Genomic DNA, 16520 nt, shown 5'->3' on the forward strand with positions numbered 1-16520 from the left:
GAAACAAGTTGACTTTGAGCCACTATGGGGACATCCAGATGGAGAGGACACAGGTAGCTGGAAACAGAAGTCTCAGCCTTAAGGAAGAGATCCCCATTTTTGGCAAAACAGTTTTTTTGTTTTGTTTTGTTTTGTTTTGTTTGGCAAAACAGTTTGAACCCACCCCACTTCCTAGAATGCTCTTCCCCCAGCTACCTGTAACAGCTGCTTCCTGTCCCCTGTAAGATCTCTGCTCAGATCCCCCCTCCTCCCGGGGCCCTTGCCTGCCGCCCTAGAGCGGCACTGCTGTCGCTCACCATCTCCCTTACCCCGCTGGGCTCTTCTTCATTGCGCATACATGAGATTTTATGTACCCCCACCAACGTCCCCTTCAAGATGGGACATGAATGTCGTCCTCTTCCTATCTGGAGAACTGAACTTTATGGGCAACTACGTGCCAACTCACCTATGTAAATTTCTATTATGAAATGATAACAAATAGCATATATTTTTCTGACTCCAGATCTTAGTCTAAAGATTTATAACTTCTCTGCCATGTTATAGATCAAAAATACAACTTAGAAGAAAGGACACACTCCAACTATTAAGAAAGGCTCTCAGGGATCCCTGGGTGGCGCAGCGGTTTGGCGCCTGCCTTTGGCCCAGGGCGCGATCCTGGAGACCCAGGATCGAATCCCACATCAGGCTCCCGGTGCATGGAGCCTGCTTCTCCCTCCGCCTGTGTCTCTGCCTCTCTCTCTTTCTCTCTGTATGACTATCATAAATAAATAAAAAAATTAAAAAAAAAAAAGGCTCTCAGAGGGTGGCGGAAACCTCCAGGTACACCTGTCCCGCTGGCCAGCACTTAATCACATGGATACATGAGGCTGCAGAGGGGGAAGGTAGTTCGTAGGGAGCAGGGCCAGCTAATAATCTCAGCACTACAGAAGAGGGAGGGGTTAGATGGTGGACGAAAAGAGCTGTCTGTCACTGCAGGAGACGTCTGCACAAACCCAGAGTTTCTGCAGTAACTGGATATAGGACACCTAGTCCCCTTGAACAATTTAAGTCTCACCAAATGCTTCCTAAACTGGCTTACCCTCTCCCTGGTCCCCAGGCACTGAAGTAAGGAAATGTGCAACATCTCTGTATTCCAGGTGCCAAGATCTGTAGAGCTAGATATGGCAGGGACATCCACAAATGTTTCTCTGCGACCAATGTTCTAAGTATTTTTAGCGAGCACCAGCTACATAATTTGTGGGACCCAGTGCAAAAACGAAAATGTGGGGGTCCCTGGGGATCCCTGGGTGGCGCAGTGGTTTGGCGCCTGCCTTTGGCCCAGGGCGTGATCCTGGAGACCCGGAATCGAATCCCACGTCGGGCTCCCAGTGCATGGAGCCTGCTTCTCCCTCTGCCTGTGTCTCTGCCTCTCTCTCTCTCTGTGTGTGACTATCATTAATAAATAAAGAAAAAAATATTTTTTAAAAAAATGTGGGGGTCCCTTGTTAAAATTGCCAAGAATTTCAAGAGCGCCGCGACAGCACTGACCCAATCTTGAGGCCCTTGTCAGCGCAGGTCTGGCTGTGCGGGTGGTAGGCCTGTGAGGCCAGTTCTGTGTTTAGCCTTCCTGAGGAGCTCTCTCTATAGTGTGAAACCCCGCGTGCAGGCAATGCTGGCTTGGGGGGCTGCTGCAGTTTTTAGGTAAGATTTTGTTTTTCCTTGTCATGGCTTGGGGAACTTGGAAGCAGTGGTCTTGGGGATCCAGCAGCTCGGCTGTCTCATTTTACAGAAGCCGGGGAAGCCCAGAGCGGGCTGCCACTCAGTGCCCAGGGTCCCGCTTGGTGCTGGTGCCCCAGCCCACCCTGGAGGCCGGGCCCCCACATTGCTGGTGGCAGCAGGTGGTCGTTTGAGCCATCAGGCTGGCTCTGCGGGGCGGGCCACAGGCATGTTGGCGCCCGGGCCCTCCCAGTGCCTCGGGGGCCACCTTCCTCTGCCGGCCTGTGCGGTCAAGGCAGAGACAAAACCCGGGGCCACTGTCTCGGCTCCTTTCACGGGACGTGCCACAGGTCATAGCTGAATGGGGGCTTGAAAAGCTTGGCGGGCGCTCGGATACTCGCTGCCCGGACGCCTGCAGGCCGGGGGACTGCGGCCTTCCGTGTGGAGATGGGCAGGGAGGTTCCGGCGGGACAGACAGCCGGACAGCCCCCGCGGGCCGACGCGGGCACGGGCGGGGCGGGGCCGGGGGCAGGTGGGCAGGTGGCCTCCTCGGGGCTCCTCGGGGCTCCTCGGGGCTCCTCGGGGCGGAGAGATGAGCGGGCCCCGGCAGTCACGCGTCCACCCCCTGGGTGCCCCCGGGGGGCCGGGCGGCGCAGCTGGCGCGGGAGAGGTGCCAGGCCTCCCGCTAACCCGGCGTCCCGCCGCCACCTGCTCCTGGCCGGGGCCGGGCCCCGCGCGCCACCCGCCGCCCCGCCCCGCCCCGCCCCGTCCCCGCCCCTCCCCCTCCCCCTCCCCCCGCTGCGGGAGCGCAGAGCCCGGCGGCGGCCCCCGGCGGGGAGGGGAGGGAAGGGAAGGGCGCCCTGGGAGCCGTGGGCGAAGGGAACCGCGGGCACCTGTACCCCCGTTTCTAGGAGACTCTGACCGAGGGTCGACGGCGTCCCCTCGGGGGCGTGGGCCCGGGCGGGGGGCCCAGGCGGTGGCCGATGCCCCTGCTCCGCACGCCGGCCCGTGGCTGCCCGCCAGCGCCACGGCGTCTCCAGCTTGTGCCCGGCAGGGTCCGGCAGGGCCCGGGAGGTCACACGCGGGGCCTCAGCCTGCCCGCGGCTGTGCCCGCGGCTCCCGGAGGAGGAGGCGCTCCCCCGCGGTGTCTGGCGCCTGCCCCTTTCCCGAGGAGCTTCTCTGCCCTGCTCGGGGAGGGCTCGGGGGCCTGGCGTGTGTCCAGAGGGCTGCGGGCTCTGCCTGCTTGGCCGGGCCCCGGAGAGGACCTCGGAGAGGCCCGGGCCGGCGGGTCGTGCCCCGCCCAGCCCCCAAGGCCCCCCCCCGAGGGGCCCTGCTACACCCCCGGGCGGCGTCGGCCTTCGGCAGGGCTGCACGCTGCGGAACACTCCGTACGCCCACGGCCCGATCGCTTCCCTTCCCCCGATCCGTTTTCTCTGTCTGCAAAGCTGAGATCAATAAACCCTCAGTTGAGAGGTAAGAGCTGATAAAGGAATAGCCAGAGGCCTTCACCCTTCCGCAGCCGTGACCAGCGTGAGGCGCCGACGCCGATTGTCTCGGTGGCAAAAAGGTGCAGCGCGAGCCGAGCCGAGCCGAGCCCTCCTGCAGGCCGCCTGCTTGCTGCGCGCCCGTGTGGGTGGCCCCCTCGCCCTCGCTGGAGTCCCAGATGATCGGCCCCAGCCAGGGACTGGCTCAGGACAGGAGCGAACAGGCCCATATGTATTTATGGCGTGTAGTGTGTGTTGCTGTGTGGCTCGTGGTGTGTGTGTGTGTGTGTGTGCACGTGTCTTACGTGTTCGGTCTGTGGCATGTGTGTGGGGAGACTTTGGGAGCAAAGGGTGCAAGGGTGCTGTCCCATAGGAGTCCTAAAACAGTGAAAAGTCTCTCCCTCTATGTTCCCTTCCTGAGCCTCTGACAGAGGTTTGAGGTCCTAAAGGACTGATTTCCAAAGTGTGATTCACAGATGCTCTCACACCAGAACCATCTGTGAACCTCTTTTAAACACGAATTTGAGGTCACCTGGGTGGCTCAGTGGTTCAGGGTCTGCCTTTGGCTCAGGGCATGATCCCGGGGTCCTGGGATCAAGTTCCACAGGGGGGTCACCGCAGGGAGCCTGCTTTTCCCTCTGCCTGTGTCTCTGCCTCTCTCTCTGGGTCTTTCATGAATAAATAAAATATTTATAAACAAACAGATTTGGTCCAGCCCCAGTTTACTGAAGCGGAACCTCTGGGGTTGTTGGGGTCTCATACTCTGCACTTTTAAACAAGGTCTTCAGAAAACTGCGCCCTCAGGTCTGGGAGCCACTGATGAGGCCAGGTGAGCGCCCAGGACCCACCCCCCACCCAGGGAGCACCGTTCACACTTGCTGAGGAGGAGAGTGTGTGAAGGGGGGACCCCTCTACGTGTGGTGAACATCTCCCTGGGGCACAGTCGCCCCCTGCATGCTAGTGTTTTTGAACTTTTAATGCTACCTCCGATTAGGCCCCTTGGCCCCAGCTTTTGAAACCTCGTGGTTTATGTTCCCTAAGTCTGCGCTGATGGCTGGGATTTTGTCCTTGGGCCATTTTTGTGGGGAGATTTGTGTTTCCTGACCTTTTTCAAATATCCTTGAGAACAGGCACATTTCCTATTCATTTTTGTGTGTCCTTTTTGCACCCCAGGGTGTAATGTGGGGCTGTGTACACAGCTGATGCTAACTGCTTGCTGAAGAACACAGCAAGAGCTTCGAGGGGGACCAGAGAGGCTCTAACGGGCTGGTGGGGGTTACTGGTGCCCCGCTGCACAAGGCCCTGCCTCCTCGGCACCCACACCTGGCTGGCCCATAGGGCGGCTCCTGGCAGGAGGCCATCTTGCCCCTCCCGCCCCCTCCCACCCTCTCCCGCAGGTGGAGAGCCCGGTGAGACTGACTCAGGCCCTTCCGTCCCAGAACGGGGAGTGCCCTGCTCTTCTGAGGGGGGCAAGACCTGAGGCTGCCCCTCGTTACCCCCAGGGGGTAGGGTCTAGGGGAGGGCCCCCTCCACACTTCTGTGTCAAGCAGCCTCCAGGTGGAGCAGGAGCATTGGGGGGGTGGGCTTCAAGGGTCAAATGTCTTGGCAGTCTTCTTGGTCTCCCCAACCTAACCCCCCTCAAGCTGAGTCAAATTTTATTTTATTTTTTTAAACATTTAAATTTTTAAAATTAATTAATTTATTTATGATAGTCACACACACACACAGAGAGAGAGAGAGAGAGAGAGAGGCAGAGACACAGGCAGAGGGAGAAGCAGGCTCCATGCACCGGGAGCCCGACGTGGGACTCGATCCCGGGTCTGCAGGATCCCGCCCTGGGCCAAAGGCAGGCGCTAAACCGCTGCACCACCCAGGGATCCCCTGAGTCAAATTTTAATTGAAGACTGTGAAGCACAAAGTCCTACAGAAACCATTACAAGAGTCTTCTGGAAAATAGGGGCTGACAACAGGGAAGAGGATGAAAGAAATCACAGCTCAGCAAGCCCTCTGGGCAACCGATCCCAGGGCCCCCAGCAGACGGCTTCTCCATCTCCGTCCTATCCGAGTCCTCGCCCAACCCTGATCTCATTAAAAGGAAACCAAAAGAGCTATATTATTTGGCTTCCATCTGGCCTCTTGAGATTTAAGGACTTTAATCAGTAAAATGTTAAAGAATAAAATAACTCTACAATAACAAGAAAGCCGCCAGCTGGCCCTTCCAGTGACCTTGCCAGAGTGCCTGGGAAACGGATCACACCATCTGGGCTTGACTTCCCTCCTGGGGAAGAGTGAGCATATTACGCCATTTTAGGATCCAAGTTCACAAAAAATTTACTTCCCCAAATAAGAAAATTTGTGCCCCTCAAACAGCCTGTATCTAATATATCATCTGCTTCCTGCATCCCACTGCCCCCACACCAAACCAGCCCTTGTCTCTTCCCCATTTCAGACCCAGAATTCCAACATGGCATCTTTGGGAAATGCTGACAGTTCAAGGCACCACAGAAGGGTCCCAGTGAAGAAACGTGGAAAAGTCTAAAAGCCTGAAATAAATTACACTGGTTGAAAAAAAAAAAAAAAAGATTGAATGCCTCCTCCAGTCCAAGTCTAGGACTTATTAGCAGTCCTCTTCCTGGGGGTACCTTGCCCTCATGGGGAGAACCTAAACCTAACTCTGCGAAGGAAAGAAGGAGCAGGCAAGGTGCCCAGCAGGCGACGGGTCAGGAGAGAGAAGAGAAGAGTGCTGGTGCTGCCGGCTGGGCTTCCTTCCTTCAAGGAGCCACTGAGAGGGGGCTTAAGTGTGTAGATCTGGGGGGCAGTGCCTGCATTCCCACACAGCCTCCTCTGGCGATGGCCAACCGGCCTTGCCCCACCTGCTGTGTCCTTGGGAAACAGGTCAAGGGGAGCAGGAGAGACGCCAGGGTGGGCAGAACTGAACCTGGGCCTGGGGCCCGGGGCTTGGGCTCTGCACTCTGAAGTGCTGTAAGGAAGGGCTCGGGCTCTGCCTCCCCAAGAGGGACGTGGAGGAAGAGGCCCTCTGAGGTAAATCTCCACATTGAAGGATACGTTTGCTGCCTCGAGCCTCTTGGCTGGCTCCCCCTCTCACCTCCCTCTCCTCCTCCTCAGACTCCTTTTGCACAGCCTGTGGAAGCCTGTAGAAGCTTCTTGCATAGCCATGGAAGCTTTGTGCCCTTCTAAAGGCTGGGCCCCTCAAGCAGACCCCGGGAGTCATTGGCATCTTGGCCATTAGTGTCCTTTCTGAAAGACCTGGCCATACAGAAGTCACGGTGGCCGGACTGTGGAGGGGAGAAGCAGTGGGAAGGAAGTGCTTTCTCACTTTCTGAGAGAAAGCACATCCTTTCTGAAGTGTTTCTCAATGGACCCCAGACAGACACCCTCTCGGGGTGAACAGAGCGAGTGGCACCTGAGTGGGTGGTGCAGCTCCCGAGGCTGCCACCAAAACTTCTTCCAGGCTGTGAAAAGTGGTATCAGTTGCCCAGGAAGTTTCTAACCGTACAGCTATCAATGTTCTGGCACTTTCCAGGTCATCCCAAGTTTCTTCTTATGTCTCATTTTCACTTTTGGTGGATTTTTCTCATTTTAATTAATTAGGATTTTCTCATTCCTTTTTAAATTTTATTTATTTATTCATGAGAGACACGCGCAGAGACACAGGCAGAGGGAGAAGCAGGCTCCATGCAGGACTGACGTGGGACTCGATCCCGGGTGCCCAGGATCAGGCCCTGGGCTGAAGGTGGGGCTAAACCGCTGAGCCATCCGGGCTGCCCGAATTTTCGCATTTCAGAGAGGACGGAGGCAAGGCCCGAAAGATTACATTCTGCGTAGATTCACTGAGAGCCAAAGCCATGTGCTTTGAAAGCTCGTGTGACTCAGGTGCCCTGGCCGGCTGGGTCCAGGCACACACACGGCATCAGAGACCCCCCCAAGGCGGCCTGCTTGTTCTCTCCGGGGCAGGCTGTCCTCAAGCAGAGGCCACTGGCCCACACAGCCCCAGGCTCGGAGCCTATCTGGTCAGCAAGCCCAGGAGAAAAGACCCGAGTCTTTTTAATTCTTTAAAAGAAAGTATTGAGACTATTCTTGTCCATACTACCCAGATTTGTCACATCTTTATATTCTGTCCTGAGTTGGTGTCTAAAAAAAATGTGTTGTTTTTTTTTTTTTAAAGAAAGAAGTAGAGGAAATGGATAAATGGTGGTACATCCAGACAATGGACTATTATTCAGCACTAAAAAGAAATGAGCTGTCAAACCATGAAAAGACATGGGACAAAAAAAAAAAAAAAAAAGACATGGGACAAGAAGCCCGAACACAGATTATGTGAGTGAAAGAAGCCAGTCTGAAAAGGCTGCCTGGTGTAATAATTCCAACTATATGGCATTCTGGAAAAAAACAAAACTATGGACACAGTTAAAAGATCCATGGTTGGAAGGAGGGGAGGAGGACTATGTGGAGCACAGCATTTTGAAGGCAGTGAAAAGACTGTGTATGAGATCAGGCCACCCTGGTGGATATGGGTCTTTGTACGTCGTCCAAACCTATAGAATATACACTACCGCGACTGAACCCCAAGGTAAGCATGGGCTCCAGGCGGTAACCACAAGGCCATGTAGGTTCATCGAGCGTAACAAAGGTTCAAGTCTGGGATGCTTTGGTGGCTCAGTGGTTGAACGTCTGCCTTTGGCTCAGGGTGTGATCCCAGGGTCCCGGGATCCAGTCCCACGTCGGGCTCCCTGCATGAAGCCTGTTTCTCCCTCTGCCTGTGTCTCTGCCTCTCTCAGTGTGTCTCTCATGTATAAATAAATAAAATCTTAAAAAAAAAAACAAAAACAAAAACAAAGGTTCAAGTCTGATGCTGGATGTTGATAACAGAATAGACAGGGGACATATGGGAAATCTCTGCACCTGCTCAATCTTGCTGTGAACCTAAAACTGCTCTAAAAAAGTAAAGTCTTGGGGCATCTGGGTGGCTCAGTTGGTTAAATGTCTGGTCATGATCCCAGGCCCTGGGATCGAGTCCCACATCAGGCTCGCCTGCTTCTCATTCTCTCTCTCTGCCCTTCCCCCTTGCTGGTGCGTGCTCTCTCTCTGTCTCTCTCTCTCTCTCTCTCAAATAAATAAAAAATCATTAAAAATAAATAAAATTTAAAATAAAAAAGCCTTTAAAACACACAAAAATACAGGAACATTATTAAGAACAATGACACCCAAGTCTCTGTGATGCCCGGCTGAATTATTGCCTAATTCATCCATAACAAAGTGCCACAGACTAAGTGGCTTAAACAACAGAAATTTATTATCACAAAATTCTGGAGGCCAGAAGTCTGAGATCAAGGTGTCAGCAGAATTGGTTCCTTCTGCGGCTGTGAGGGGGAGGCTCTTTCCTGCTTCTCCCCCAGCTCTGGTGCCTGGCTGCCAACCTGGTGTTCTAGATGCATCCTCCTATTCTCTGCCTTTGTGTTCACCTGCCATTCTCTCTGCGTGTGTGTGTGTGTGTGTGTGTGTTTTCAGACGTGCTTTTTTTTTTTTTTTAAGATTTTATTATTTATTCATGAGAGACACAGAGGCAGAGACATAGGCAGAGGGAGAAGCAGGCTCCATGTAAGGAGCCTGATGTGGGACTCGATCCCAGGACTCTGGGATCACGCCCTGAGCCGAAGGCAGACGCTCAACCACTGAGCCACCCAGGTGTCCCAGACACGCTCTTTTTATAAGGTCACCAGTCATACTGGATTGGGACCATCCTAATGGGCTCACTTTAACTTACCTCTGTAAAGACCTTGCCTCTGAATAAGATCACATTCTGGAAGGTATGAGGAGTTAGGACCACAATGTATTTTTGTGGGAGTGGGGGCTACATAATGCAACCTGTAACACCCATAGAAGACGCGTGGCAGCTGAGTGCCGCGTCCCTGCGGAACTGTCCAGACTGCGTTTCCAAGCAGCCTGGCCAAGCTGACCGGCTTCCAACTCCGTTCTCACAGGTAATTTCACAGGCAGCCCGCAACTCACACCTGGCTCTCCCATCCGAGCAGCCTGTTACCGCACGGTGTGGTGAGACACATTTTCCAGGTGTCACAGGACAATCCAACATGTGGCGGGGCAGCTTCAGCCAGCGGGTGTAGACAAGCCTCCCCCCATCACATCCACACGGTCTTGGGGAGACTTGGGCGCTCCCGGGGCTTTTTTCCTCTTCTTTTTTTTTTCTCCTTTTCTTATGTCTCTGAACCACACAACCCACGCCAGACACTCCACAGGGGTAGTTCCAAGGAGAATTCTCTCAAGATCTATTGCCCAAAACCCACTTACTGTCTGACACAGCCATTTTTATTCCTCTTAGAGTCCCTTTTTGCATTGCTGACTCCAAGAATGCTCATTAATTATTTGAGACACCACTATTAAGTCGACACAGTGATTAATCTGATAATCCTCTTTATGAAATTACCTCTGAAATGCTAACTTTTCATCTTTTGAAACTCACTGTGTAAATTACTCTGAAGATTACATTGTCCCAGCTTTTGCCTCTGTAAATCTTAATGGCAGTTTTTTGCCAAAAGCAATAAAAGCTGTCCTGAATTGATCAGGTCCATCAGGAAAGAGGCAGGCAGGCAGGAAATTGAGGGTGACAGGCTGCAAGTGGGGGTTTGTCTGACAGATTGGTAGAGCCTGCTGTTGCTGGTTGGCCACCAGAGGCTCTGTGTCAATCAGGGGACCGGTGGTAGTCTCAGGGGGTGCGAGGACAGGGGCCCCTGGTGGCAGGTGTCAAGGCTCCTTGACAGAAGAGTCAGTGTGGTCCTAAGAGATGGGTCCCTTTCCACTTGTCCCCACCACCATCCCTGCGTCTCCTCCCAGGGCACCTCCCCAGTATCTCAGCACAGGATAGAGACAATGCCTGCCCTCCTGGCACTTCCATTCTGACAGAAGAAGTGGACAATAAACAAGATAAATGACAAACGAGAGGGTGTTGCATTCGGAGGGGAGAGGATAAGGGAGAACTAGTCGTGGTGGCAATAATGCAATTTTAAACCAAGGAATCAGGGAAGGCCATGTTGCCTCCCTCACCTCACCCCAGCCCTGGCTCTGCTTTGTTGAGAAGATGACATTTGAGTAAAGAACTGCAGGGGACAGACTGGCCATGTGGCTACTGGAGAAAGAAGTGCCATGGACCTGACAAGGGAGCCTGACTGATGAAGGAACGGTGAAAGGGAGCTGGAATAGGAGGAGCAAAGGGGCAGCAGCAGGATGAAGGTCACAGAAGTTTGGACTCTGTGGGCCATGGAAAGAACTCAGTAAACCTGGCACTTTGGGGTGTTTCATCAATCCTGTCTTCCGCTGGTGTCCCCTCCCACCCCTGGGTCCTGTCCTGACGGCGTCTCCAAGCCCACCACAGCATCTGAGGGCTCATGCTATGAGAACGGTGTGGGCCGCACAACATGTGGGTGAGCACTCACTGGGCCTGTACCCCATTGCCAGGATTCTCTATATGACTGTCAGGGGAAACTGAGGCAGCTCCCTCCAACCTCCCACAAAGCATTGCTGCTGCTGCTGCTGCTGCTCTGGGCTGAAGCCATCCCCGTTCTTTCTGCTTGGCAGGGGCAGGAAGCTGACCACCTCCCGCCTCCCTTTGTCCTGGGTTTTCTCCCATCCCTGCCTAGACAGGTGAGAGCCCCCCCACCCCCAAGCCTCTAGGGCAGATTCCTGAGATGGAGCAGGCTTCTGATGAATCTTAATATGATTCCTGGAAACCAGAAGAGGTTTCTGATGGCCACAGGTTGCTGCTGAGAGAAGTCCTCAGTGCGTAGGAGAGTTGTGGTCAGCAGCGGGACAGTGACATGGCGAAGATGACAGCCCCTGTCCTCTGGGTGAGGGGCGGCCCCTGGGACCCCCGGCCCAGCAACCTGTGCAGAAACTGTTCTGTTATTCTATCACACTCACTGCTTCACCAAAAGGATGGCTTTCGCACAGTCACGGTGCCATACTGATGTGCCCACCTTCCAGGAGCGGGAAGGAGGTTCAGGAGAGGCCTGGAGGTGTCTGAAAGGAGCACGGAAGGGGCAGCCGGCGGCTCCTGAGCGGCTGGAGAACAGTGGGCTTCTCTGTGCAGACAAAACCTGTTTTTGGCCTGGAGGCTCTGGATCCAACATCTGTGGCTGCCCTTTGAGCGGCCCCACGGAAGGATCCTCTGGAAAGGGACAGACAGGTGCGCACTTGGGGAGGTTCTGCGATCTCTGTTTTCTGTCCCGGGCGGTGAGGGCTGAGCTGCCCATCGATCGACAGCTGTCACGGCAGCCAGTGCGGTGGCTTCTTGTTGTGTCCCTGGCCCTCCCGCCCCTCTGCGGCGGCACCGATGGCGCCGGACTCCTCGCCTCCCCTCCTCTCCATCCCAGGCCCTCACCATGTTCCAGAACAATCCCCCATCGTGTGCACGGTGAAGGGCCCGTCTCTCTGTTGCTGCTAGCGAGCCTTTTCTTCCCCTGAAGCACATCCAAGAGAGCCGGCTCGGCTGCCCTCTGGGTTGCCATGGAAACAGAGCATTCTTCCTCTCTCCTCTCCTGTTTACCTTGGTCAGGACTGCGGCAGAAAGCAGCCAGTCGCTGAAGGAGAGGGAGGGCGCGCGGGGGGGGGGGGGGGGGGGGGCAGCCGCTCTAAACCAGATCATTCCGGCTCGGAGCGGTTCCGCGCTCCACTCCCGAGAGGCTCTCAACTAGGCGTGGGCTGTGGATGGAGGCCCTGGGCCCTGGATGAGTGCGGGGCTGCCGCTGCCCCCAGGTCCACCCGCCTCGGCCTCGGTGCAGGGCTGGCCAGCAGCTCCCTACACCCGGGCGCCCGCCAGGCGGGGGCGGCAGCGCACGTGCAGGCCTGTTGGTGCCCTGGCCCCGGGCTCCCTCGCTCTGCCGCACCCCAGCCCGGGCCTCCGAGCAGAGGGCCCCGCGGCCTCCGGCACCCTCCCCGCACAGCCCGAGGGGTCGCTTCGTCCTCCCGGGCTTCCGGCTTCCGACTTCCAGTTGTTCTTAGAATGAAAACCGAACGGTGTGCCCGGCGCGTCGCCAGCGGCCCGGCCTGCTTCTCCTCCCCTGCCCACCCGCCTCTTCCCGCGGGGTCCCTTCTCCTCCTTCCAGAGACACCGGGAGCGGGGCGGGCTTTGTCTGCAGCCCCTGGCCCCTGCGGCAGGGACATTCCCCGCACGCGCCTGCTGGCTCCTGCTGCATGTCCCCGGAGGCTCCTGCTGCATGTCCCCGGAGGCCTCGAGACGCTCCCCCACTTCTCAAGTCCGGCAGCTCGTGGTCACTCCCAGCAGCCTCCTCAGCGGCCTTCCCGGGCTGTCTCCCCGCTCCCGCCTCCCTCGGAAGCTCCCTGAAGGCAGGCGTGCTCAGGCCGCTGGCGGCCGCGGCGCCTACCAGGGGCTCAGGTAGTTCCGGGGCCACCGGGGGGCCGCGGCGCCTACCAGGGGCTCAGGTAGTTCCGGGACCGCCGGGGGGCCGCGGCGCCTACGAGGTGCTCAGGTAGTTCCGGGGGGCCGAGGCGCCTACAAGGTGCTCAGGTAGTTCCGGGGCCGCCGGGGGGCCGCGGCGCCTACGAGGTGCTCAGGTAGTTCCGGGGGGCCGAGGCGCCTACTAGGTGCTCAGGTAGTTCCGGGGCCGCCGGGGGGCCGCGGCGCCTACCAGGTGCTCAGGTAGTTCCGGGGCTGCCGGGGGGCCGCGGCGCCTACTAGGTGCTCAGGTAGTTCCGGGGCCACCGGGGGGCCGCGGCGCCTACGAGGTGCTCAGGTAGTTCCGGGGGGCCGAGGCGCCTACTAGGTGCTCAGGTAGTTCCGGGGCCACCGGGGGCCACAGCGCCTACCAGGTGCTCAGGTAGTTCCGGGGCCGCCGGGGGGCCATGGCGCCTACCAGGGGCTCAGGTAGTTCCGGGGCCGCCGGGGGGCCGCGGCGCCTACGAGGTGCTCAGGTAGTTCCGGGGCCGCCGGGGGGCCATGGCGCCTACCAGGGGCTCAGGTAGTTCCGGGACCGCTGGGGGGCCGCGGCGCCTACTAGGTGCTCAGGTAGTTCCGGGGCCGCCGGGGGGCCATGGCGCCTACCAGGGGCTCAGGTAGTTCCGGGGCCGCCGGGGGGCCGCGGCGCCTACGAGGTGCTCAGGTAGTTCCGGGGCCGCCGGGGGGCCATGGCGCCTACCAGGGGCTCAGGTAGTTCCGGGACCGCCGGGGGGCCGCGGCGCCTACTAGGTGCTCAGGTAGTTCCGGGGCCGCCGGGGGGCCACGGCGCCTACCAGGGGCTCAGGTAGTTCCGGGGCCGCCGGGGGGCCGCGGCGCCTAGGAGGTGCTCAGGTAGTTCCGGGACCGCCGGGGGGCCGCGGCGCCTACGAGGGGCTCAGGTAGTTCCGGGACTGCCGGGGGGCCGCGGCGCCTACCAGGGGCTCAGGTAGTTCCGGGACCGCCGGGGGGCCGCGGCGCCTACGAGGTGCTCAGGTAGTTCCGGGACCGCCGGGGGGCCGCGGCGCCTACGAGGTGCTCAGGTAGTTCCGGGACCGCCGGGGGGCCGCGGCGCCTACGAGGTGCTCAGGTAGTTCCGGGACCGCCGGGGGGCCGCGGCGCCTACGAGGGGCTCAGGTAGTTCCGGGGCCGCCGGGGGGCCGCGGCGCCTACGAGGGGCTCAGGTAGTTCCGGGGCCGCCGGGGGGCCGCGGCGCCTACCAGGGGCTCAGGTAGTTCCGGGGCCGCCGGGGGGCCGCGGCGCCTACCAGGGGCTCAGGTAGTTCCGGGGCTGCCGGGGGCCGGGCGCCTACCAGGGGCTCAGGTAGTTCCGGGGCTGCCGGGGGGCCGCGGCGCCTACGAGGTGCTCAGGTAGTTCCGGGGCTGCCGGGGGGCCGCGGCGCCTACGAGGTGCTCAGGTAGTTCCGGGGCTGCCGGGGGGCCGCGGCGCCTACCAGGGGCTCAGGTAGTTCCGGGGCTGCCGGGGGCCGGGCGCCTACCAGGGGCTCAGGTAGTTCCGGGGCTGCCGGGGGCCGGGCGCCTACCAGGGGCTCAGGTAGTTCCAGGACTGCCGGGGGGCCGCGGCGCCTACGAGGTGCTCAGGTAGTTCCGGGGCTGCCGGGGGGCCGCGGCGCCTACGAGGTGCTCAGGTAGTTCCGGGGCTGCCGGGGGGCCGCGGCGCCTACGAGGTGCTCAGGTAGTTCCGGGGCTGCCGGGGGCCGGGCGCCTACCAGGGGCTCAGGTAGTTCCAGGACTGCCGGGGGGCCGCGGCGCCTACGAGGTGCTCAGGTAGTTCCGGGGCTGCCGGGGGGCCGCGGCGCCTACGAGGTGCTCAGGTAGTTCCGGGGCTGCCGGGGGGCCGCGGCGCCTACGAGGTGCTCAGGTAGTTCCGGGGCTGCCGGGGGGCCGGGCGCCTACCAGGGGCTCACGTAGTTCGGGGCCGAGCGGGCGCGAGCCGACCGCGACCCCCGCCTCCTCGCGGCGCGCTCCTGCCCTGGGGCCAGGGCCCGGGCGCCCCCTCCCGGCCGAGCTCCGCCGACTCCGCTGCCCGCCAGGGGGAGGCCGAGAGGCCACCGAGACGCGGTCGGGCGGTCGCGGCCGCCGGGTCGCAGGCATGAGGCCGTTTGACACCCCACCCCCCGGGCCCGTCGTGACCCGCCCGCCTGTGGAACGGGGCCCAGCCCCCCAGGCTTCCGCTCCGGTGCTGGCGGCGCGGGGACCCTGCGGGGAGGCCGACGCCGGACTCGGAGGTCGCGGCGGGGGAAAGCGGTGCGCCCATCAGGCGCGCCCCCCCGCCCCAGCACCCTTGGGGTCATCGCCCTCGGGGGTCACATCTCCGTGGGCGGGAGGTCAGCCTCCTACTTTCCGGGGCGTCTGCGACGCAGGGGGAGCCAGGGGCGGAGGCCGGCATCAACTGTGAGGGGATCCTGGCTGTCCAGCGCACACCCTACCCTGCCTTTTCCTCCAGGGTGAGCTTAGGTGGGGAATAAGCCCCCGGTGCCTGCACCTGTTACTAGGCGGCTGCCGGAGCAAGTAAGCTTGCTCACTTGGAGTCGGGGCGATGTTGTCATCCCTGGCAGTCACAAGGAGAGCCACCTGAGCCCCGATAGCCAGACAGCTTCAGGTGGAAGGTTCAAGAGGGATGACCTGACCAGTCTGTCCTCTCTAAGGTGACACAGACTTGAGTATCAGCTTCTTTCTCTTCTTTTCACAGTTGCCATTTGCACTCCTGCTCTGCAGCTCCAGCCTGGTGTGGGCTCCTGAAATGGTTAAGCAACCAGAGCCCGCACCTGTCTCTGTCCTTCTCTCCTCCATAGCCCTGGTTACTGCCCTGCCTGCTTTGCCCTGCTTGGCACCTTCCTCCCTGCCAGGAGCTCCTGCTAGGCTGACTGCTGGACAGGAGCTCAGACACACTTATGTGTTTGGAATCTGAGAAAAGTGTCTCACCATTGCATTTGAGATTTTGGGGCCAGAGCCCAAGGCCTTACAGGATGGGTGGATTTGCTGGGTCTGCGTTGTAGATCTCTCAGAAGCCCTCCATCTCCTCTCACCTCGCTGTGGAATATAGGAAAGAAAAAGCCTCTAAAGTAATATTCTTGATTTTATGAATGGACAGGATGGTGAGGAATGGGCTTTGGGCAACAGGATAAAACCACATCTAAACCTTGAGAGGCTGTGTTTTGGTTTGTTTTTTAAATTCTCTCCTTCCTCTGCATTTTTTCCTCCTACTAGCTCCAAGATTGTTTTTTTTTTTTTTTAATATTTTATTTATTTACTTGACACAGAGCGTGGCAGGGGGAGAAGCAGAGGGAGAAGCAGGCTCTCCACTAAGCAGGGAGCCTGATGCAGAGCTCGATCCCAGGACCCTGGGATCATGACCTGAGCCGGAGGCAGGTGCTTAACTGCCTGAGCCACCCAGGCACCCCTAAGATTAGCTTTTATTTATTTATTTATTTTTTTAAGATATTTATTTATCCATGACACACACACACACACACACACACACACACACAGGCAGAGACACAGGCAGAGGGAGAAGCAGGCCCCATGCAGGGAACCCAGCGTGGGACTCAATCCCTTGGTCTCCAGGATCACGCTCTGGGTGAAGGCGGCGCTAAACCGCTGAGCCACCCAGGCTGCCCAAGATTGGCTTTTAAATCAAAGATTTCCAAATACCAGTCAAGCTACATCTTAATGAAGAACTTAAAAATACTAATACTCCTGGGGCGCCTAGGTGGCTCAGTCTGTTAAGCATCTGACTCTTTTTGGCTCAGGCCATGATCTCAAGATTGTGAGACTAAGCCCATGGAATCTGCTTGAGATTCTCTCTCTCCCTCTGCCCCTCTTCCCCACCCCACC

This window comes from Vulpes vulpes, chromosome 7 (genome assembly GCF_048418805.1).
Source record: "Vulpes vulpes isolate BD-2025 chromosome 7, VulVul3, whole genome shotgun sequence".
NCBI lineage: Eukaryota > Metazoa > Chordata > Mammalia > Carnivora > Canidae > Vulpes > Vulpes vulpes.